Below are 22,766 nucleotides of genomic sequence, written 5' to 3'. Positions count from 1 at the left end.
CCTGTGACCTGTTGAGGCTTTCAGCTCGAGTGCATCAGCCTGTGTCATTTGTGTGATGACAGAAATGGCCAGGCAGTGATTGTCTTTCACCTGTCCTCTCTGCTTCTAAAATTGTCTGTGTCATTTACAGCACTTTCAGTCTGCTTCACTTAGCTCTGTGGGAGATTTCAGTCCAGTGCAACTGGACTTCCTTTTCTCTTCAACCGATGAGAGAAGAGGTGCATCTAGAGTAACTGCTCTAATTGAGTTGGTAGGCTGTGTAGATGTAAATCTAAATTACTCTGGGCTGGGAGCAGCTGAGGAGCGGATCCCTCACACCCAGTTGTGCTGTCCCTGTGCCTGGCTGCCAGCACTCCCAAATCAGTCAGCAGCCACAGTGAAATTCTGGAAGTCATTCCCATACGCGTGGCAAACTCATTTTGGGCTGCCTGGGCTGAGTTCCCTTTGGCTGAGCTTCTGTCCTCTTTCACAGTTTCAACACTTTGTAGCCCTGAGACATTGTCTTCTTCCTAATTAATCTTTTCATTCTTTGTAGAGTCTGGACTTCCTCTCAATATCCTGTTTGAAGTGTTTATTCATCTGGGCAAGCTTCCAATCTTTCCTTACCATTTTTCCCTTCCTGCTTTCAATGGGAGTGTGAATAACGTTTGTCTTTTTCAAGTGAGGTATTTCTGTGTTTGAGCTGAAGTGTTTGAGCACAGCCTCAGTAATTTCCTTGGTTTCTCAGAATTTACCATTCTGAGATCCTAAAGTCCGCATTGCATTTCCTTTTGTCTATTTGATCCTTTTCACTAAGTTGACATATGCAGCAACTTTTGACAGTCAACTTTTCTATTCAGTCTTTTATTTTCACTAAAGCAGTGGCTAGAATAGATTTATCTCATTTTTTTCCTTGTTTATGAAAATAGTCTCCTCTGTAATAGGGGGGGAATAGCTCTCAAACTTTTTTTTTTTAGGCAACATTTATCAAATAAGGTAAAAGAAGCAGCATAGTGTCAGAAAGGGAAAAAGAATTTGTAGAAGCTGTCATTAGTGAAATTCTGTTTGTATGTATCCACTGACCTTACTAGCTGCAGCAGGCCTGGAGTCGCTCAGTATTGAAAGACTCTACAAGTTAGCCAAGACCTCTGTGCACCTGGTCTGTGGCCTTTCGGTGCATTACAGGGATCTTCCAAACAGTCTCCATCAAACTTTTGCATCCAAAGCTGATAGCCTGCCTGAGGAGTAACAAATACCCTTGGCAATTTCTAGGCTGAAGAGTCAGAGCAAAAAGAAGAGAGAAACACTGTGATAGAGATAGGACCTGTGGAACAGTTTTTGGACTTTCTTGGTGAGTATCTTCCTCTTTCTCATGTGTGTGAGTTATCCATGCCTTCAATAAGTGTGTTATTTTTAGGAAAGTAAATATCCCATATTATTTTAACCTAGTAATTTTAGGGCTAAACTTGACACACTGACACCACTGGAAATAGGATGCATGTGGCTTGTTTCTGGGACATAGTGGCTTGTAAATAAAACCGTGACCCAAAACCGTGCCAACTTTTTCCCAATGTCTGTTTCTTTTCTCTGTGTATTCATTCAAACCTGAGTGCACCTCTCCTTGGTGAAGATGTTTGCTCTGTGCCAGTCACACAGATTGATCTAAGCATAATAAAAGAGCACAATGAAAGTACTGTGTAAAATCAGTAAGAGGAATAGTATTAAGTGCACAAAGCTGAAATGCAAAAAGGCTGAAAGTTTAGAAAGTTTAGAAATTTGGCCCACAACATGCACCAGAAATGTCTTTATATGGGTTTTGTCCCCTTGCTTTCCTTGGAGATGTAGAATGTCTGTGTGGAAAACCTCCTGTTGCTCCTTGCTTTTCATTCCTTTCCATTACTGAAATAAATCCAAGTTCTCATAGTTCACATGAAATGGATGCAGTCCAGGGAGATCATTGCCCTGTTCTCATTATTAATCTGGAAGGTTTCATACTTGCAGCGTGTTGCTGTGCTGTGAAGAATACCAAGAGGGCAGAGGCGTCTGCCTGGGGGCTGGGGGAGAGGCTGAATTCCTCCCTCAGTACCCAGCAGCCTCTTCAGAGGTGGTTTCATGTAGAATTGAGCATGAGCTAGCACAGAGCCAGCCCAGCCAGAGCCATTCTCACGGGGAGTCCATGTGGGAACGGGAGGTGCTGGGCTGGATCTGCCATGGGACATTCCGCAGAGCTCTGCTGCTTCCATCACCAGTCCCTGATCTGGTGGGGAATTCCAGTTGGAGGTGATGAGACCTACCCAAAACTGAGTCACACTGTATTTAAATTAAAATAAATATTTAGTGAGTTTTTCTTTAGGACCCTCTTGTGTGAGACTTATTAAATGTCACTGTTTAACTGGAGTGCAAACACAGCTGAAATTAGAAAGGATGTTTTTACTTAAAGCTGTATGCCATTGCTGACTGGCGTTTGTAACTGCATTACTAATGGCTTTTCCCAGTGACCTGGTCTGAAGTTTACCAAACCACGATCCCACAGCTAACTTCAGGTCTGCAGGGAGCTGACACACCATGGCAGCTGCTCTCAGGCTTCTTGCCAGAGATCAAGTCATGCAAAAAAACAACTAAAAACAATGCTTCCCCCACCTCTTTCCCCTCTCTCCCAGCATCCCCTTCCCTCCCCCAAGTGCTGTCTAATTCCTGCTACTTGTTTGTGAGTGGGGGGAGGAACTCCCAAGGACATCAACGCTGTGGAGACCTGGTCTCTGGTAGCTCTTTTTGGAGGAGTCATTGCCACTTCTTTCATTGTGATTTTTTAAATAAATTATGCTTTATATGCATTGGTGTTGGATTAATACTTTCACCTACCCTCCAAGGATTGATAGCTAGGCAACTTCTGGTGTAGAAATTAGCATTTCTGGTGGTCAAAATACATGGAATGTTCTATATACGGAATCCATGCTTTGAGATACAGAAGATGGGTGATTTTACCTCATGAAAAAGTTTACTATTTTATGAATCTCGGGTATGACAATTGTTTTGTTTAGAGATTTTTTTTTTCCTTTCAAAATCACAACATTAAGTAACCCAAAAGCCAAGTTCTGGTCAACTTCTATTTCAAGGTTTGTGGAAATACTGAAGACACACAATTTTTTTTTTTTTTTTTTTGAGCTGCATGTTTAATTCATATTAATTCTGTTGGTGTCTTATGGATTTTCTTATTAATATTGAATCTCTTAAGATTGAAGAGTGCTTTTTTTGTGAATAAGAGGTTAGTTCTTTTTCTATGACTCAGGAGAGGAGATTTTTGAATTGTGAGAATATTTATTTTTATCTTATTGACAAGGATGTTGGGATGAAACAAATGCTTCTTTAAAAGACAGCAGCTGGTCCCAGCCTCCAGGTTTGAAGTATTTTCGGTCTCATCTGCTTACAAGCAGCTGGAAGCAGGCCTATATGGGTTACTTATTTAAGAGGTTAATGGACTTTCTATGGGGAATGCAGAACTGGGTCTCACAGAAGAAGAATATATTAATGTTGTCAGTGATGAGTTTTCATAAATTGAATTTTCACCAACGGCATTTGAAAAAATGCTTTACTCTGAGAGTCATTTTGATCTTCTGCAAATAAAAATAACAAATGTTTGACCATAGCCAGATTGCAGTTGTAAATGGCAGTTTAGCTATTTCAGATTTGTCAGTTGATTTAGTTTTTTTAGATGAATTTGAAACAAATATCCCAATAAAAGGAAATTTTCAGGGGAGGAGAATTATTTTTCATTCTGGTTACTGGCAAGGGAAGGAATGATTGTGCATAGCCAGAATCTCACAGGCAGCCTTTCTTATTCATGGGGAGTGTGTGTGTGTATGTATATACATATATATATTAAAATTTTCTATGTAACTGGTATCTAGCACCATATAAGTCTAGCAGAAAAAATATTCAGTTTGAGAGATAACCATTCAGTAACTTCATTGGGATGATGTGGGTTGTTCAGCTGATATATTGCTTAACAGAGAATATGTACTGAGTGAGAAGGGATTATTTTCACTTGAACTGTTCTTGTGATGGAGGGAAGATGAGACAGCAGCAAAGTGGGTCATGCTGAATCCCTCATTCTTTGTATAGAATTTGAAAAAATGGAAATACAGTAAGAAATCGACAAGTTTATCCTCTTCTTGCTGTGTGCACAGCCTGTATGTTCAGGTTTTAATAAAACTGGTAATTCTGTAGTGTATATCCCTTAAATTCTCAGCAGCTAACGTGTATTCAAGATGTTTCCTTTAGGAAAGTTTTCTTCTTTCCATATGCTAAGCAGGGAGCTGTGAGCAGCACTCTCTTAAAGGGAGAGAAATGCCTGGTTCCAGAATGGCAGTGACAGACAGTGTAGGGCAAAAAACATGACAGTAGTGTTTCCCCAGAGCTGTGTTTGCTCACACAGTGTGGTATTTGCTGTATGTTACAATGACCTGCTTAAAAAAAAAAAATTAATTGTCAAAAAAAAAAAAAATCCTAAACATTGTGAAATATAGTTCAAGATATGTTTATGCTTAAGATGTTGATAAGACTTCTATTTATTTTTCTAACAATTCTTTGAATATTATTGCTAAACATGTGAATATGTCCTGTACCACTGAATGAAAGTAGGTGAAGATACAAAACATTGTATCAATTTGCCTTTTTGCAAACCTAAATGCACCCCACAGCAAGCTTTCTCTTGATGGTATTTTGAGCTTGTAGGTTTGGGTGGTCCCGTGTTTACTCTGCAGATGCATTCTTGCTTGGTATCCAGGATACCAAGTGGTATTCCAGGAGTCTGAGCCCTGCCATTGCTGCCTACTTGAGTTCAGGGCATTGCAGTACATACGCCTTTAGGCAATTTCCTACCTTTGGCTCATTTAACACCCAGAACCTTCTCACATGAGATAACATGTGAGCTGTGACATATTTACTGTCTTCTAAAAGTTCTAGAGTACTTCTCACACTTTAAAGAAATAACAGGGGTTGGATTGAGTATTCATTGCCCTGATTTGCAAAATGTGTTCTTTAGCTGCAGCATTCATTTCTGCAGAGCTATTTCACATTGCCATCTTCTCTCACTTTTGGTGTGACCTAGACTGTGTGTGCATGTGGCTCTGTTTCACTGCAGAAATGCTATGTCTAGCAGCCTATTTGTCCTCCTCTCTTCAAGAACCTTGGTTTTCTGCAATTTAAGAGACCTGATGGACACTTCTGTTTGTGTATCCCTAGAGTATGATTTTCTGAAACCACAAACAAGGAAAACCCAGCACTAAGATGCAGGTGCCACAGCAAGTAATGGAGATCAAAGGGTTTCATTTTGTGAAGAGATGCTATCAAATCAGAAGGTGCAGGAAAAGGAGAATGTTTTTAAGAGGCCTCAATCCAGGGTGGTTTTTCCTCAGGACATATAATTTAATTTTCTGAAAAGTTTCAGAGCACTACCAGTGCAATTTTTTTCCTAATCTTTTCTGTGTTATGTTGACAGCTTGTGAGCTTGGAAGGAGTGCTATCAGTGGACCAGAGAGCTTCCACATATTGATCTGTGTTTCTACTCGGTTTTTTTGTTTAAGAGTAATGGCAGAAACATGCCTTGCAACTTTCATATGAATGTGAAGGAAAAACAAAGCAGCCAATATGAGACAGATATGTGTCCATATGTCTTGATCAGTGCTTATTCCTATTTCTTTTATGAGAATGTTTCACTATAAAGGTTCTTTCAACATCTCTGTCTTTGCAGTTAGTGATTGTAATGAATAATTAACAGTTACATTATATCATAGCAGTGCACTTCTGAGTGTTCTTTAATTTTTTTAAACATACCTGTGGGTTGATAAATAAAAATGCTAATAAATGAGTATAAGGCAGACTACATGGGAGAGTTTGAAATATATAAAAGTTACAGGTTGTTTTTCATAAGAAAAATCCTGAAAGTGTGAATTTTGTGTTTAAAGGATTTCCTAGGGTTGCATAACTTAGTAGTAAAAAGACATTAAACTGGAATTACATCTGGATTTTCTTTTGCAAACTGGAAATTAAAATGCTCTTAGAAATGTGAATGGAGGGGAGATGAAAAGGGGCTGTGAAGCTGTAAATCATGACAATGTGAAATAAATAGGAGCCAAATACGGTATTGGATCATGATAATGGGACAGCTAATACCTTTTTGGCTGTACTGCTCAATCCATACCTTTCTTGTAGTAAAGATGTTCAAAGTTGTGGGGAGGCATAATCTGTTTCAGGATGGAAGGAAGCATCCCTCTGGCACTGAATTCTCACCTGTGCAACAGCACTTGCTATTCTGTTCCATTTGCACTGGGGATGGTGGTTGGGGTGAGAGAGACTTCCCAAAACATGTTTCTTGGATTCCAGAAACTTAAGACAGCTTCTCCTCAATGCTTGGTCTGGGGTTTCAACACCCTAGTCCTATGTAGCATGTGCTCTTGGAAACACAGCTTGATTATTCTTAGAAGGACCCATGTCAGCCACAGGTTCATATGTCTCCAGGGAATGCCTGTTTAGGAGAGGTTTCAAAATTTAGGATAATACTGCCTATTTATCTGAGAGATGTGTCAGTTTTAAAATTCCTGTCAAAACATAAAAATTATTTTCTGCTTGTTTTGGTTTCATTCTGCTAAATTGATAACTATAGTACCTCATTTGAAGTTTAGGAGAGGTTTCAAAATTTAGGATAATACTGCCTATTTATTTGAGAGATGTGTCAGTTTTAAAATTTAGGAGAGGTTTCAAAATTTAGGATAATACTGCCTATTTATCTGAGAGATGTGTCAGTTTTAAAATTCCTGTCAAAACATAAAAATTATTTTCTGCTTGTTTTGGTTTCATTCTGCTAAATTGATAACTATAGTACCTCATTTGAAGTTGATTAATAAAGATCTTAACATCCTGTTTAAATTAAAGCAGTTTCATAATTCATTAGGAAAATGTTGTGTAATGATTATATTTGGATCTCATCTTCTTTTTCTTTTCCCCTGCTATTATTATTCTGTGGTGGCCTTCAAACAAGGGATCCTGTTAGATTCTCACTGGGTGGCCAAAAAAACAGATTACAAAAGTTATAAAGATTCATGTTTGTTTTGGGTGGAGGCTTCAAAAGCTCACAGGCTTCCTTACACAAAGATGCAGTCAGGAAATGTGAAGGCAGGGAAAAAAAGATTCTAAATCTGTTTTGTGTAACAAGGGGGTTGTAAAGCCACTGTCCTTGCTTAGCCTCAATGGAAAAGCAGCATAGTGATGGATTTCTTTGATGTTTGTGTTAGTTGCAGCCAATAAAGCTTCTTTCTTTTCTTTACATGTATGCTTTAGTAATGTAAAATGCAGCGACATATTCATAAGGCAAATTGTAAACAGTGTGCTAAAGCTTAGCAACTTAATGCCTATAGTTTTGAGGTGCTGGATGATGGGATGTATTCCAGTCCATATGTTCTGCAGATTGCAATTAGTAAAACCCTCCTGCTGCAATGTGGGATAAAGTGTGAGTTAGGATTTAAAGCTGTATGCTTTTTTTTTTCTTTGATAAGTTACTGAAGGAATTACCTCATCAGTTCCTTGCAGTACTAAAGATAACTCACTCATGCTTGTCCAAGCTGGTCTGTATCTGGATGCCTTCTGTTGCTGTATATCACCCATGTTATTAATTTTATTAGGTGATGTTAAGATATGACTGTTAATCAGAGTTCTAACATATTATGAATGTCTGCAGGAACACAGGTCTTTATATAACATGTAAGACTTAATCCTTAAATGATGGTGTGCAGATATCTAACAAGGATGGATGAAAATAAAAGGAAAAAATTATTTCTTGTCCTATTCAATTGACTCCTCTCATGAAGAAACTTATATGTGCTCTCAGAGGTGTTATCTGCTATGTTTTTAAATATCTAGTACTCTTGGTCAAGAAAAAAAGTTATGTCCTTGGATTTTCTAGCTGTAAATATTTTTTATTCTGAGGTTCCCACCCTTCCACCCCTTCACTTTTCTTTTAGTAGGCTTCCATTTAATGAAGCTGCAGACAGGAAGTGATTCAGATTATAGAATGGACACTGACAATGTGCATATGCATGAGAAAATGCTGTGAGATAGTCAGGGCTTTGAAAGAAAGTCACCATGGAGCAGCAATCCCACAGAGGAATGGCTCCATGTACTTGAGTTGCTTCTTTGAAATTGTTGCCCTTTGTCAATATTTACCTATGTAGGCATTATTGATTGGATTATTTATTTTCATTAATAGGTTAAACTTTATATCACTTTTTTGGTGAGGTAGCTCTTTGTTTTAGTGGGGAGCTGAAGTTACAGAACACCCAAGCAGTGTTTCAGTTTGTCACTGGGGGCATGCTGCAGAGATGTTACAGCTGTTTCTGAGCTCCTCCTGGGTCTGTGTGAACCAAGATGTAGGGGAAAAAAAAGGGGTCTTATCCCAACACTAGGACAGGACATAGCTAGTGGTTCTTCTTGGTGAGGAGATGATGTGCAGCTGAGCTCAGTAATGGGATGCAGCCTAAAACTGACTTGGCCAAAGCTGCCTGGGCAGCCAGGATGTGGCAGGCAGATGAGATCTCTCCCATCCTGCTGCTGCTTGGACAAATGACTGTGTGACAGAAACTAACCAATGCAGGACCTGTTCATTTAAAATCATAACTTGAATCACTCCCCCATTGATTTAATCAAACTGATACTGAGGAGTGGCAGCAGACACTGCAGTATTACAAACTGCTCAAAACTCAAGCTGGCCCTGCACTTTGGCCACAACAACCCCCTGCAGCACTACAGGTTGGGGACAGAGTGGCTGGACAGAGGCCAGGCAGGAAGGGACCTTGGGTACTGATTGACAGCAGCTGAATATGAGCCAGCTGTGCCCAGGTGACCAAGAAGGCCAGTAGCATCCTGGCCTGCACCAGGAAGAGTGTGCCCTGCAGAACCAGGGAGGTCATTCTTCTCCTGTACTTGGTACTGGTGAGGCTACACCTTGAGTGCTGTGTCCAGTTCTGGGTCCCCCAATTTAGGAAGGATGTTGAGATGCTGGAGAGTGTCCAGAGAAGAGGACAGAACTCTACCAGAATAAGGCTGGTAGAAGGTCTGGAGCACAAGTCTGATGGGGAGCAGCTGAGGGAGCTGGGGGCATTTAGCCTGGAGAAAAGGAGGCTCAGGAGGGACCTTATCACTCTCTACAACTGCCTGAAAAGGAGGGTGTAGCCAGGTGGGGCCAGTTGCTTCTCCCAAGTAGCAAGGGACAGAACAAGAGGACACAGTGTAAAGCTGTGCCAGGGAAGGTTTGAGGTGGATATTAGGGAGAATTTCTTCACAGAAAGGGTGGCTGGGCATTGGAATGGGCTGCCCAGGAGGGTGGTGGAACCACTGTCCCTGAAGGTGTTTAAGACTGGATGTGGCACTAACTGATTCTGTGATTGTGTAGTTAACTGAACATTCAACAGCAGTACATGGGAAAAATGAAGCAAGCTTAATTTTCTTGGCAATAGTTACCCTTGTTTTCCATTTCAGGAGGATCTAGGGCTCTGTGGAATATAACTAGAGATTGTCGTTACAAGTCAGTTTCCCAAGACCTCTTGTGCTCAGCCCCGACTCTTAAATTAGCTCCAAAAACTCTAAAAATAGACATTACAGTGTGATTGTTGCAAGATTAATGTTATGGATTCTACAGATGCAAATTATTATTAATTTTGGGAAGGTTTGTATGTATAAATCTCTCATAAATACCTTCAAGCAAATATTTAAGGGGTGGAGGATCTTCTGTTTTGGGTTTCTAGTGGAGTACTGACTTCAAGAACTGACTTCCAGGAACTGACTTCAGTTGAACTCTAGTGGCAGAAAATGAAACCTGACATAATTTCCACTTGAGGTTGAGAAGATCAAACCAGTTTTGGAATGCAGACCCAAATCTGAGAACTGTCCCAAGTTCATCAGTCTAGAGGTGTTCCATTAATTTAATAAGCATCCTTGCCATGATGAATTTGGAGAGGAACAGCCTTACAAATGGAAGCTGTAACAACCATTACACCAGCAAAAATCAGTTTTGTCACTGGTGTGGCAGGTGTTCAGACAGCCTTTCTTTCCTGCTGTCCTGCCTCAGAGCCACTGTTGTAAACCTGACAAAACTCTGATTGTTATTTGTGTTTAGGCATCCTAATGTTTCTGTGATGGTACCCAGGGGCACTTGTCTGATTGTGTTTGCTATATTATAAACCATGGTAATATGCTTGTGTTACTGTTTCTAGTTATTCACAGAAGTAACTGATTGCTATCTTAAAAAAAAAAAAACAGTGATTCTCCCTTCTGAATTTGTTATCAGTACAATTAAATTAAGTATATATGTTCTTAGATCTAATATGACTAAAAATTTACTTTCTGAATGTGAAGGTATTTTCTTTATTCTAGAAATACATCCTACACCTTTTAGAGCAGGTAGTTAAAAGTGAGTGACTGTCTAAAGATACACAGACACAAAAATAATGAAAAATACTGTTTGAAATTTATTTATTTACTATTTCTTGTAGTGCCTTTTTAGAGACTTGAATATGGTATCTTCTCACCTATCAATGTTTTTTCATTTGTTTTTGTATCCAGACACTAGACTCCATTTCTACTTTTTTAAAAAAAGAAGTTAAAACTTCTCCGTGTTGTCAGAGTCATCAGAATTTTCTCAAGTCTGGGTTCTTCAATTATCTTGTAGTGAATGTTGCAGCACCACTGAGTGGCTACAGGTATTCACACAAATTGTAACCAATAGGAAAAAAGCAAATCAACATTTGCATTGCTGCTGTATTTTGGAAAAAAAGATTTTTGCCATTGTAGAATAGGTGTATGTAATAAGCTCTAGATTTTAACTATAGTGAGAAGAATATAAAAGGAAATTGCTTATATTTTTGTGAGCATGACTCATAAGGGATATGTTTGCTATGGTTAATATCCAGTGGGTTTTACCTTCCTGCAGTACAGTGTCCTATGCACGAAACTCCTTCACTTGGCCGATCTTTGACCTTGTCTTTTTGTTGGTTGATCTTCACTGTCTTTTGTCAGAGGCAGCTGTATTTTCCTTATGCACACCAGGGGTAAATACTGTCCCAAAGCACTCAGGCCAGATTCCCTCCCTGTTTTATGTCTGCACTGCACCATGTCATGGACAGGGATGCTCTCAAACCCTGCCTGAATTCCAGTTTTTGGAACCAGCAGAAATCTGCCGTCTTTGGTACACATTGTGGCAGGCACATGAAAGCTGTACTTGCTAATTGCACTGTCAGTGATGACAATCTTGCAATACCATCCCCCTGAACTTGGGTGTTTGTGTACTCCCATGGAGCACCATGCTTAGTACTTTCTGGATGCTCACTCCCCAGGTGTGCTGGGCCATGGCATGCAGAGTGGGCATGCTTCCTGCTGTCTCAGGCAAGTAGGTGCAGCCAAATGTGGGATCTCAGGGGGAAGACAACTGGGAAAGTGCAAAAGAGGTTGGTAGGAACAACATGCAAGCTCCCCCTTGCTTTCCTTGAAGTGGATGCTAATGTTGTTTAAAGACAAAAAAAAAACAACAATGGAATAACAACAAAAACCTACTGGCACACCTTTGAGAAGTCCGATAAGAAAAGAAAATGTGACAGATGCTTGCCATCATAAGTAACTTTATTATTTTAGTGAAAGAATGTGTAGATACATATGTTTCTATCCTGCCTGTGTCTGAGGTACTGGTGTTGGTACTGGTATTATTTCTGTTCTGTGTAATCCCTGACATTTTCTAATGTGCAAATATCACTAGTTACTGAAAACTAAAAGTTAAGTATAGAACTAAAGCCATCTGGTAGTTCATACAGAAAAGTTAGATAATTAGCTGCTCCTGTCAAGGGACTTTGATTAAAATAGGCCATCTTCATAATAGTGACTAGTTTGCAAGGGACTTTCTGGAAGCCACCTGGGATAATGATAATGAAAAGAACAAAATTAAAAAGGAGGAGGAGGTGGTGCCATTATAGCTCATGATGACTCTTGTAAGTGAATTAAGTCAGCTTTTAACTTGAAGGCTGCTTGTTATTTTGGTACTTAGGAAAGAAACAACAATTGAGTTTTCTGGCTGTTTGGCAATGTGCTGCCACTAGGTCTGCCAGGTTACTGCTGGAGATCCTTAATATTTCTGTGTCAAGCTCTGGTTTCGTTGCTCACATCCTTATTAATTTGTGAGTGCTGGTGGCACAGCTCATCTTCAAAGGCCACTCTAATCTGTGTAACTCCATGGCTCCTGCTCAGGGATTTTCTTCCTTTGGGGGAATCAATGCTATTAAGAAACACCAGAAGAGGAAAAACATCAGAACAGTATTACTGCATCATTCTTTGTCAGCTGATGATTGCTATGTGCACAGCAATGTTAGTGCAATATGAATGTATATTGATAGATATCTCTTAAGGAATAAGCTGTTTAGCAGGTCGTGCTTAGAAGGGAACCTCTTTGTGTAGTGAGAGGAAGGATCTGTGGAACTTTGGCAGCTCCAGCCCACCCTCCAGCACTGGTGTGGAGGGGCTCGGTGCTCCCTTTGGCCTTTACTGCTGGAATCTTGTCCTCCTCATCCGAGAAGAGAGCAGCAGGGAAACCTCCAAAGGATGCACAGCACTTGCTCTTTCTTGTATGTTGATTCCTTAGTGGATGCCCTGTGTCAATGTGATCATTTTAATCAGTGAAGTGTGACCTGAATCATCTGAGTAGTGTCTCTTTGAGAGCACACTATTGAGGGCAGCTATGCTAAATGCACTAGTAGGATAAAATAAATGTGTAATGAGAATGCTCCATCACTGGTGTGATTTAATTAAATATATTTTCACTTCATACTGATAAAAATACTATCTCTAAATCAAATTAATTGAAATTTATTTGGATTTTTTTTTATTTTAATTGGCAGCTGCTACTTATTTAACAATTTAGTAAAGACTTGCTCATGCTGTTTCAGAGGCTTTTAAGAATTTCAGTGTGACTGTAATATTTTCTCAGATATTGAGGTCTCAAAAGTGTCAGGGATGCTCAGCTTCAGAAAGCAGAGGTAAATATTTCAGTGCAATATGCTCAAAATAAATTGCTGTGAATGCTTGTGGATATACAAATATTTCTGATCAGTTTAATGGGTCAAACTTTCATATAATTAGAAAGGTGCTGACTATACTCATGCATGATCAAGTTAATAATGTCTCACTGCATTCTGTGTAAAACAGGAGTGTGACACATCTGGTGAATGCTTATCTATGGCTTCTTGTATGAAGTGTTGAATCTGAGCACTACTTTACAAATTTTCTTTCCCTTTTTTTATATTGAGAAAATTAAACTATTAAAAACTGCTTTTGCGGTACTTTCTTGAATACCATCAAAAGCAGAAAATCCAGATTTTAGATTCCAAGTGCAGGTTGTTCACTCATGTTTTAAATTCTGCCTGCTCATGACCTGTTTCAATATCTACACTTGGTGACCTGATGGCCAAGGTTCTGCTTTGTAATATTTTTTTTGGTGACAATCTTTTCCATTATGCCCAATCAAACAGTTTAACTTTCCAGCATTCTTCACACCTCTGTTGTTATTTACTTACATGGGAGAAAATGGACTGAGAAGTTGACAACCAAGGTGAAGCAAGAACAGGCTTTTCACTTGGTAATATATATTCACTTGGTTATAACTGGCTTCAGATAAGCCTTGCAAATGAATAAGTTACTGTCAAAGGTATGAGATAATAGAAAGCCTGGGTGGCTGGGGTTAAGCACTGTGATGTCTGAATGACCTCTTGGTGGCAGTTCATTGGAGTAAAATTTCATCTGGTTATAAAATTCAGGGTTTTTTTTTTAAACCTAAGGATTATGATGTGGTATGACAAACCATCAGAATATTGCTCCCCACCAAATTGTATCCCTCTAATGTGCCAGAGTTTTTTCTCATCTGCTCTTTAATGAGGTGTCTGATTATAGATTTTTTTGGTTTGTCCTGTTCTTTGTACAAGTTGGTGAAATTCAGATTTTCCTGCAGCTAAGCCTTTGGCTTTTCAGTTGCTTTTGCCTTGCAAAGAAATTAATTCCTTCAAGCCAGTGAGTCTGCAGCTCCAGCTGTGACTGTAGATGAATGTTCTTGCAGGGTCATGTACTGTAGCTCTGAACCTAAATAAAAGGATTAACAAGAGTTCACTTGGAGGAAAAACACTTAATTTCACTATAATAACTATGAGAATCCATAGGGGAAACCAATAAAGCTTTGCTATTAAAATTGTTAACAAATGATTATTCCACCCTGACCTTCTCGTCCCACTGTTATTGTACTTTTGAACAGTAACAAATGGTGGGATTGACCTAGTTCATGGTAGTGCTTTTGTCCCTGGCCTACAAATTATCTTTTTCTTGTAAAATAATTCCTAGTCTAGTTCTTTTGAGAACCATTGATAGTATTTATGAAAGAAACTATATTTTCTGATGCATTTCACACAATCTTCTGCCACAAAACTTTGCTTGGTGTGAAGGAAGAAGGGGTATTATGTAGACAGTGATACTGGAACTGAGCCTGGCAGCCAGTGATACCCACAAGATACATCTGATTGCTCCAGAAGAGCATGACTGATTTCCACAGCTAGCACAAACAGCTTTTAATGGTTCCTGGCAGAAAAGGAGGAATTCTAGTGAGAGCAACTCTCTTCAATTGCATATATAGACCTCATTGTCTCATCTCCCCGCAGCACCTCTGCTCAGAAATGGGGGAGAGCAGAGGGGCTGCTGGCAGGGGCTTCCTCACTCAGTAATATCTCAGTTGGCTGTTGATGACTGAGGTACAGCTGCTTTCCACTCAAGCAAGGGGTGTAGAGTGCACTATTGCACCTCAGAGCAATAGTCTGATCCTTCAGGGCTCTCCTCTCTCTGATATGGATGTAAGGAGAGGGCAGAAGGATTTTGATTCTAGTGATCTTTACTCTCTCCCCAGCATTTTAGGACTGCCAGCCTCAGGCAGCACTATTGTCTGAGTAGCCAAAGCAATACTTGTATCCATTTCCTTGGAAGGAAGTCAGGTAATTAAAATTTACTAATGTGACTGCCCTGATTGGCTTAAGAAATCAAACAGATGAAAGCTGTCTAATTTAAAGGTTAAATCTTGATATTAGCTTTGTCTTCTGCTTTATTTGGGATTTGGAGGTGGTGAACAAGTCCTGGTTGGTAGGTTGGTGATAATCATGAGCTCCTGTCTAAAAATTGCCACAGTGCCCATCTGGGTTCCCTGCTGGGAGCTCCTGATGCTGAAGCCAAGGCATGAAGGCTGGTCTCCCCAAAAATGGTCTGAGGTTCTGCTTAGGCCCAGACTTGACACCAAGAGCTGGAAAGCATTCTGGGTTCTGTCTTGTGCTTTTGTGTTCCTTATTTTTGCTTCAAAGATTTTGCCCCAATGAGGCATGTTTATGTGCCTAGTATATATTTTCAAAGAAATATAACTTGTAAAAGTATTAATCAATCTGTCTTTCATCAGTAGGTAACCTAATACTTTTTTTTTTCAGATAAAAGAAAAATGTATAGATAACATTGTGTTTTGTTTCAACAATGTTTCTCATTTGTGACCAGATGAGAGTCACACTCAACTTTGACTGGTGACCTACTTTTTTTATTTCTCTCAAGTTTTGTTGCTTGCACACTCAGAAATGTGGATTTGGTTTTTTCCCTCTTCATGATTGTTTTGTGGAACACCTACTGAAACTGTAGAGACTACCAACAGTCCATAGGGATAGCCTAGGAGCCACAGTATGAATAGAATTCCACATGAACTTTTGTTCTTCACTACACCCTTGCTCCAGCATTCTCTGAGCCAAATGTTTTTGGTGGTCTCTTGTTTAATACTTAATGTAACTTTAATTAGTCATGTAAGTGGCAATTATCATCTAAAGTTAGGAATTGCAGTTAAATAAATTAGGTATGCTCTTCTATCAACTAATTATATATATATATATATATATATATTTAATGGCTTATGTTCAGGTAAGAAGCTTGTGCTTTAGAGAGGTTTCTGTTTTTCCTACATTCTTCAGTGATGTTGGGTCTCCTTGCAGAGAAATTGCAGAGATTCTGTTGGATGAGACTCGAGTTTTAACAGCATGTTTTTTGGGAAAAGTTGGCTGATATTTTGGCAGGATTTTCAGGACCTTAGTGTTATCAGATTAAAATTATGGATCCAAGCCACTGCAGGTAATGGTGCAACTGTCAGGTGTCTCTCTATATGTTAGGTCTTCATTGGCTTGTTGTTGAATTCACACCAGTGGGCTTTACACGTGAATAGGGAACTGTAATTTAAGGTCTCCTGCCGCTACGTAATAGCTTGAATGTACACCAAGTTTATGAGATGCATTCTGGATAAGGCTAACTTACATTTATCTAATTGATTTATTTAATTAATTTGTAAACAGAACAAATATCAGAGGATTCACTAATGAAATAAGAATATTCCCTGATCCTGCTGTATTTTAAGTTATTTCTTAACACGGAGATACACTGAAGTCTCTGTTTTGTAATTGGGGGTGAAGTTCTCTAGGCTTTTAGGCAGTTATATAAAATTGGGGTGATGTGAAAAGTCATAAAATAGAAATGTTAATATTAGATAAAGTATTTCAAGTTTTGTAGATGATGAGATGAGTTTCTGCATTTTGTAAGCTTTGTCTCTTTGTAAATAAAGTACAGGCAAACACAGTTGTAGCCCTATCCTGAGTGATCCTTTGTTAAGTCTGACTTACTGGAGTAGGCAGCTGGATTGTCCATGAGAAGCAACTGCACTGAAGCAACAGAAATCAGAATGTTCTTCCATATGCTGCAGATTGCTGGAAATTGAGGAGGACCTATGTGGAGATTGCATTGTGCACCTTAGATCTGATGGAGATAGTTTTATGATGTGCAGCAGGGAGGAGATGTGTGTTATAGATGTAGCTCATAATAAAGTATGCTGTCCTTTGTAAGAGCAGACCCACCTGTGTGCTGTTATGAAGAAGAACTTTTCCTGTCCCCTAGAAAGCGTGTTTTGGCCACACAGTTTATGGTGTTATGCTTGCAGACATGGGAGCTAACTGCAGTATGTGAAATCTGAAAGGTTAATTTCCTGATGGCAACGTTACTCTGTCAGTCAAATAGACATGTGTAACACTAGCTGGGCACATGTTTTCAAATTCTGCATTTGATTTATAAAAAGAAGTCTTTGCAGAGATACCGTTTAACTGATGTAAGTTGCAGAGCTTTTTAATGTATTCATGTTGTGGTTCTAAAGTCAAAATGCAGCACTAAACATAGCTGTGTCCAGAATTTTAAAGTATCCTTTGTACCTGTACACTTAAACACAGAGCTTTCCAACTGAAAAGAAAAAATATTAAGGAAGTATGTATTTCACATTTAGCATAAGTAATTCTTTCTATAAAATGCAACCATAATTTGGAAATGTTATTTCCTTTTCTGTGAGAACTGAAAAACTTCTCTAGAACTACTGTGAATTAGTATCAACAAGTGAAAATGTAGATGCAGCATAGATGCCAAATCATCAAACCGACTGTGGATTATTGTTTCTCTTTTGATTCTTCTATTTTTACATTGCATGTTGATTTTTTCCATCTATAATTAGTCTTGTAAGTAATTGTGTTGCCTGTGGTTCTGATTCTGCCTCAACAAAACATATCACAACTTTGAATGCATGGAGAAAGTCTAAGTCATTTGAACTAAAAAAATCCTTGCAAATTCAGTGTCACACTGAATTCTGAAATATTATTTTTCTATTTGCAATGGATTTGGTGGCTTTTATATTGTGTAACATGCTATTTCTTTTTAAACACTTAGGAGTTCATCAGATATTTTTATGTGGTTGCTGAAGCATTGCCCTGGGACAGCAGTAATGATGAATGGATGAACAGAACACATTTCAGGTAAGAAATCAGATACATGCCATTTGGTGTGGCTGTTCATTACCTTTCCTCACATTGTTTTGGTTCAGCTTCAATAGAAGCAGTATTTAATATTACACCACTAAAATTCACAGAATTTAAAATATAAAGCTCTTGTCTACATGAATGTTTACATGTATCTCTCTGTAAATCAGTGTCAGCAGTTTTTTTTTTTTTTCCTTCTAGATTTGGTAACCCTGGTAACAGATGCTGCTGCTGCTGTTACAGTCTTTACCCTTGCTACTGTATAAATTTCCATAAGAATTTTATTTCACATTAGTGGTTACAACTATAGGTCTGAATATAAGAATGATTTCAGCATTTCTTGTGTGGTTTAGGTAACTTAACTTGTTCTTTACGGCTGTACCAATTCAGCATATAGTTGTCAAGTTTTTTATGTCCTTGGAAGTTAATGCAAGCTTGTTAAAGCCTGCACAAAGGCAAACAAAAGTTGGTATTGATTTAATGCTTGCTGTGCCACAAGCTTTGTGGGAAAATATGGGCAAAATCTTTAGTTTCCATATCAGCGGGAACTAAGTGCCTATGTAACAATATGCTTGTATTTCTGGTAGAGAAAATAGTGTGTCCAGAGTACTTTTTTTTTTGCACAACTCTGATATGCCCAGGGCTATATTGAGCTTTCTGTGTACCTGAGGATCACCTTGTTGTGCTGGCAAGGCAGAACTGCCAGGCAGCCAGTGCTCCAAAGTGAAGGTGGGTACTGCTGAGTGCACATTTCAGCTACAGTGAAAGGCTTGGCCTTATGTGTAAGTGCTGTTTCGAGTCACACGTGGGGTTTAATATCTTTGGCCTTCCAATTGCCTTCGTCTCCTCTTCCTTTGTGAGAGCATTCTGAAGACAGACGTGGTGAAGACTGCAATGTGTTCAGGTTGGAGCCAGACATGTAGGTACAGTGTTAAAGAGTTGTCTTAAGGCAAGGACGCACAATATACAAAGGAATGACCCTGGAGTTTACTTTATTTTCCAACTTGTGGAGTGCAAAAGCATAAATATAGAAAACACATAAAAATGTAAGTATCTGTGGATCAAGGACCTGGTTAGCACAGAGATTTAGGGAAGGAATAGCAGACTCCTGTCTCATGTCCCAGCTGTCACCCTATGACTGACAGCTGGTGCCAAGAGAGGAGAGTGGAGCATATGATCCTTCCCAAATCAATCTCTCATGTTCCACCGATGGACATCAGTGTCAGTACTGGCTTCTTTGATGAGTAGTCTTGGCTATACTTTCCCTTTCTGTGGGTTTTTGAGGTTATGATTTGATCCCAGGTGGATTTTTAGGCTCTGCCACTTTGTACTGTTCTGGATACCCCAGCTGAATTCGGGGAGGGAGGAAGCAAATAGTTCCTGAAGTTAGTTTTGAACCTCCTACTTGCTAGTTTAATTTAACCTGGGAACTGGGTTGACATGCCAGGAGACTCAGGAGTTGAGTTGAGCCTTTTCTGCTCCAGTGGGGTGGTAGGAAAGAATGATGGGTGCAAAGCTTTAAAGAGACTATAGAAAGCAGCTAGACTAAAACCTCCCTGAAGTGAAATGAAACTGCAGGCCCATAGTGGCCCTCCCACTGCTACTGCCATCCTAATGAATAGGTTTGATGCAGCTGCTCAGACCCGTCTTGCTATCTTTTAGTTTATATCCTGTGATTTTAACAGGAATTTGGAGTTCATGTTCTGTACCTCCTAGAGTTACAGAAAGCTACAGAGAAGATGCTATGTCATCTGTTAAGCAGTTATCCTGCCTTTTGTTTTCCTGACAGGATTCAAAATTGTTTGGAAGAAACTACCATAAATTTAAAATATCCTGAGGATACATACTCAATGGGTTGAGCCTCCCAGCAAGACATTAAAATATAGCACCATTAATCAGAACTGAACTATATTTTTTCTTGTTTTTCTTTTGCACATTTAAAACCCATTGCTTTTGGGTTCACAGAAACTTTAGATGGACTAAAAGAAAAAAAAAAAAAAAAGGAATTGCCCAATGATGCCTTTGCAGCAAAATCATTGCACTGAGTACCTGACCGTACATATTTCACCTGATGTGTTGAGGCTATGGAAGAAAGTGTGAATATTGCATAAATCTACCTGACTTGCTTAGATGGAGTCTCAGAAAAACACTATGCAATATATATGATGTTAACTATTTTGGTAGCATTGCTGAACTGGAAAAGGCTGAAGGTGGGTCTCTCTGAAAACATAAAATTTGAGACTGTGAATGTGCTAACCTCAGAATTCAGAATACGACACTTTTCCATGTAAGGGCATTTCAAATTCTGTAAAAGCAAGCAGAAACTAAAACAGCTCTTAGCTAAAATCTTAGAGCCATTTGAAGGAGAATAATTTAATTATTCTGATTCTCCTTCTTGGCAGAGAATATTTGGGAGACAGAATTTATGCAGCTGGATAGAAGTTTGGTTTATTTTTGCTCTTGATTTTTGTTTTTGTTAAAAACAGTGGAGATCTTGGACTTAATAAGGGATTACAGAACCAGATGAATGTTGTCCACTTTTTTCTATCCAAAGTGCCCTTATTTTCCCTTCTGTGTTCATATTTTGGGCTAAATCCTTATGAGATGCAGGGCAAATTGGATAAAGCATATAATTTATGGCTATTTCACTTGAGGATGACTCCACTGTGTGCATTCTGATGACTCATGGAAAAACGTGTAGAAGACTACAAAGCCAGCTTGCTCACTTGGAGGAAACTGTTGGGCACCTTGTTCCTCAAGCTCCCAGAAAATGGGCAAAGGATTTCCCCTGAATCTCTTTTGTGAGTCTGATGGGCAGTGAACTTGCTTGTGGTACAAAATGACCAGGTATTTAATGGAGAACCAAAAGAAGGAACCTCAAATGAAAAAGCTTTGCAATACTAGAACTGTTGGGTGAACTGTTTGCTCAGTGATTTAAGCCTTCAAAAGGGAGATGTGATGGGGAGAAGGGAAAATCTGCTTTGTTTTCCTGTACAACAGGAAAACAGGGAGAAGTGGCTGAGAAAAATGCGTTGAGAGAGTTTGGAAATGGAGAGAGTGAATTGGACAATTTGAATAGACTAAGTTAGACAGATCCTCTGGATGCATGTGAATATGTGAGGTGGATTGTTTCTTGCCAGACATTTTTATAAAATTGTTAAAACAGAGCAGGTTGTTTTTTTTTTTTTTTTTTTTTTTTTTTCTGTAGCAGGCTATAACTAGAGTGTAAACTTTGGCAGGACTCTTAATATCTGAATGCTTCTTGAAACTCTGACAATATTTTTGTAAAATTGATTCTGGAACTAGAATAAATGAGAGATTTTTTTTTTTTCTATAGTCTCCCTCCTGTTAATTAGATGAAACAGTAAGTTTTATATTTGTCCAGAAGGAGGTCAAAACAAACAAGAAATTGAGACTGGAGGAGCTAAACAAGGATAAATAATGAGCTGATTTCCCAAACTGGCATTGACCTACTGAGAGTTTGGAAAAAGTATTCTTGCAAGTTTCCTTTATTATTATAACCTCTTGAACAGGATAATCCTGTCCAAACAGCTATAAACACTTTCCAATAGAGAAGTTTATGACCTAGTTTTTGACTTAAACACAGTATCACAGTGTTTGGAAAGAAGTGAAGATGCTGGTGGCAGTTCTAGCACACTGCACTAGAAACTCGATGCATTGCTCTTCACAAACACTTCTTAATTGGAGTCAAGTAGAGTGAATTTGAAACATTGTTTGCTTTTTTTTTCATCGGTGGGTGTAGACAGTTAAATGTCTTTAAATGCTTGAGGTGGCATACGGGATTTTCATTGATGTCTGAAATTTTTAGCAGAACACTGTTTGGAAAAATGATTGTTCTAGGATTATCTCAACAGGAATTCAGCAATTATAGGATGCCTTTCTAGATTCTGTGTTTCAAACAGTGAAGGGAAAAATAAAGGTGCATTTATTCTGTACACAATTATAAATCTATTTTGGAGAAACAGGGATAATTTTGATTAGACTTCATTCCATTCATGGCCCTCCTGTGAGGAGCAGGGCAAAGATATGATGAGAATGTGCTCAGAGGAGGCGGGAACAAAAACACTGAATTTGGGATTTGCACATCCAGTTCTCTTCAGCAGGGGAAATGTAGCCTTGCAGGAGGCATCAGAACAGGCTACAGTTCAATTATCTGCTCTGATGAGAGGCTGGCAGAGACACCACTTCTGTGCTGGGGGGAAGCAATGCAGAAGTAAACTATATCTGCTGGTACAAGTTTTGGCTTGATTCCTCTTTGTTGCTTTTCCTGTGACTCACTGAAAGTGAGGGAGCTGTGCTGATGTCCATAAGCTACAGCTGTGGCCAATACCAATCATCCCATTTTTCTGTTTTTCCAAGGAGGTTGGGAGTGATCTTGAAAGCACAGATCATTCATGTCAAGAAGAGTTTCTGAATGCTGCTGAAATACATTAAATAATACTTGGTCAGAAAGGAAAGAGCTATAGTTAAAATTCTTGTAGTGCTTCAATTATTGTTCCTTTATTGTTTTGGTTGCTTATAACTTCCTGAACTGCTCATGTCTCTAACTGAAATTTTCCAGACTTGATCTTGGCCTGACAGTGACCTTTCTTCTCTTTTCTTCATTGTTTCTCTTTTCTCTGTGGTATTGAATGAATATGGCTTGGGCATTTCATCTGTAATGAGAAGAAAGTAGCAGCAAAATACATTATGGCTATTACATTAAAACTGAACAACTCAGGCAGTGCAGCTGTTAAAAAAATGGTGAAAATCATCAAAAATGCTTTTTGAATTTTATGAGAATCTGTGAGAGTGGGCATTTAGATATCAATTTTAGGTCTTGAACTT

The sequence above is a fragment of the Vidua chalybeata genome, chromosome 1 (genome assembly GCF_026979565.1).
Source record: "Vidua chalybeata isolate OUT-0048 chromosome 1, bVidCha1 merged haplotype, whole genome shotgun sequence".
Classification (NCBI taxonomy): domain Eukaryota; kingdom Metazoa; phylum Chordata; class Aves; order Passeriformes; family Viduidae; genus Vidua; species Vidua chalybeata.
The sequence above is the reverse complement of the archived record's forward strand: the minus strand, read 5'-3'. Positions refer to the sequence as shown.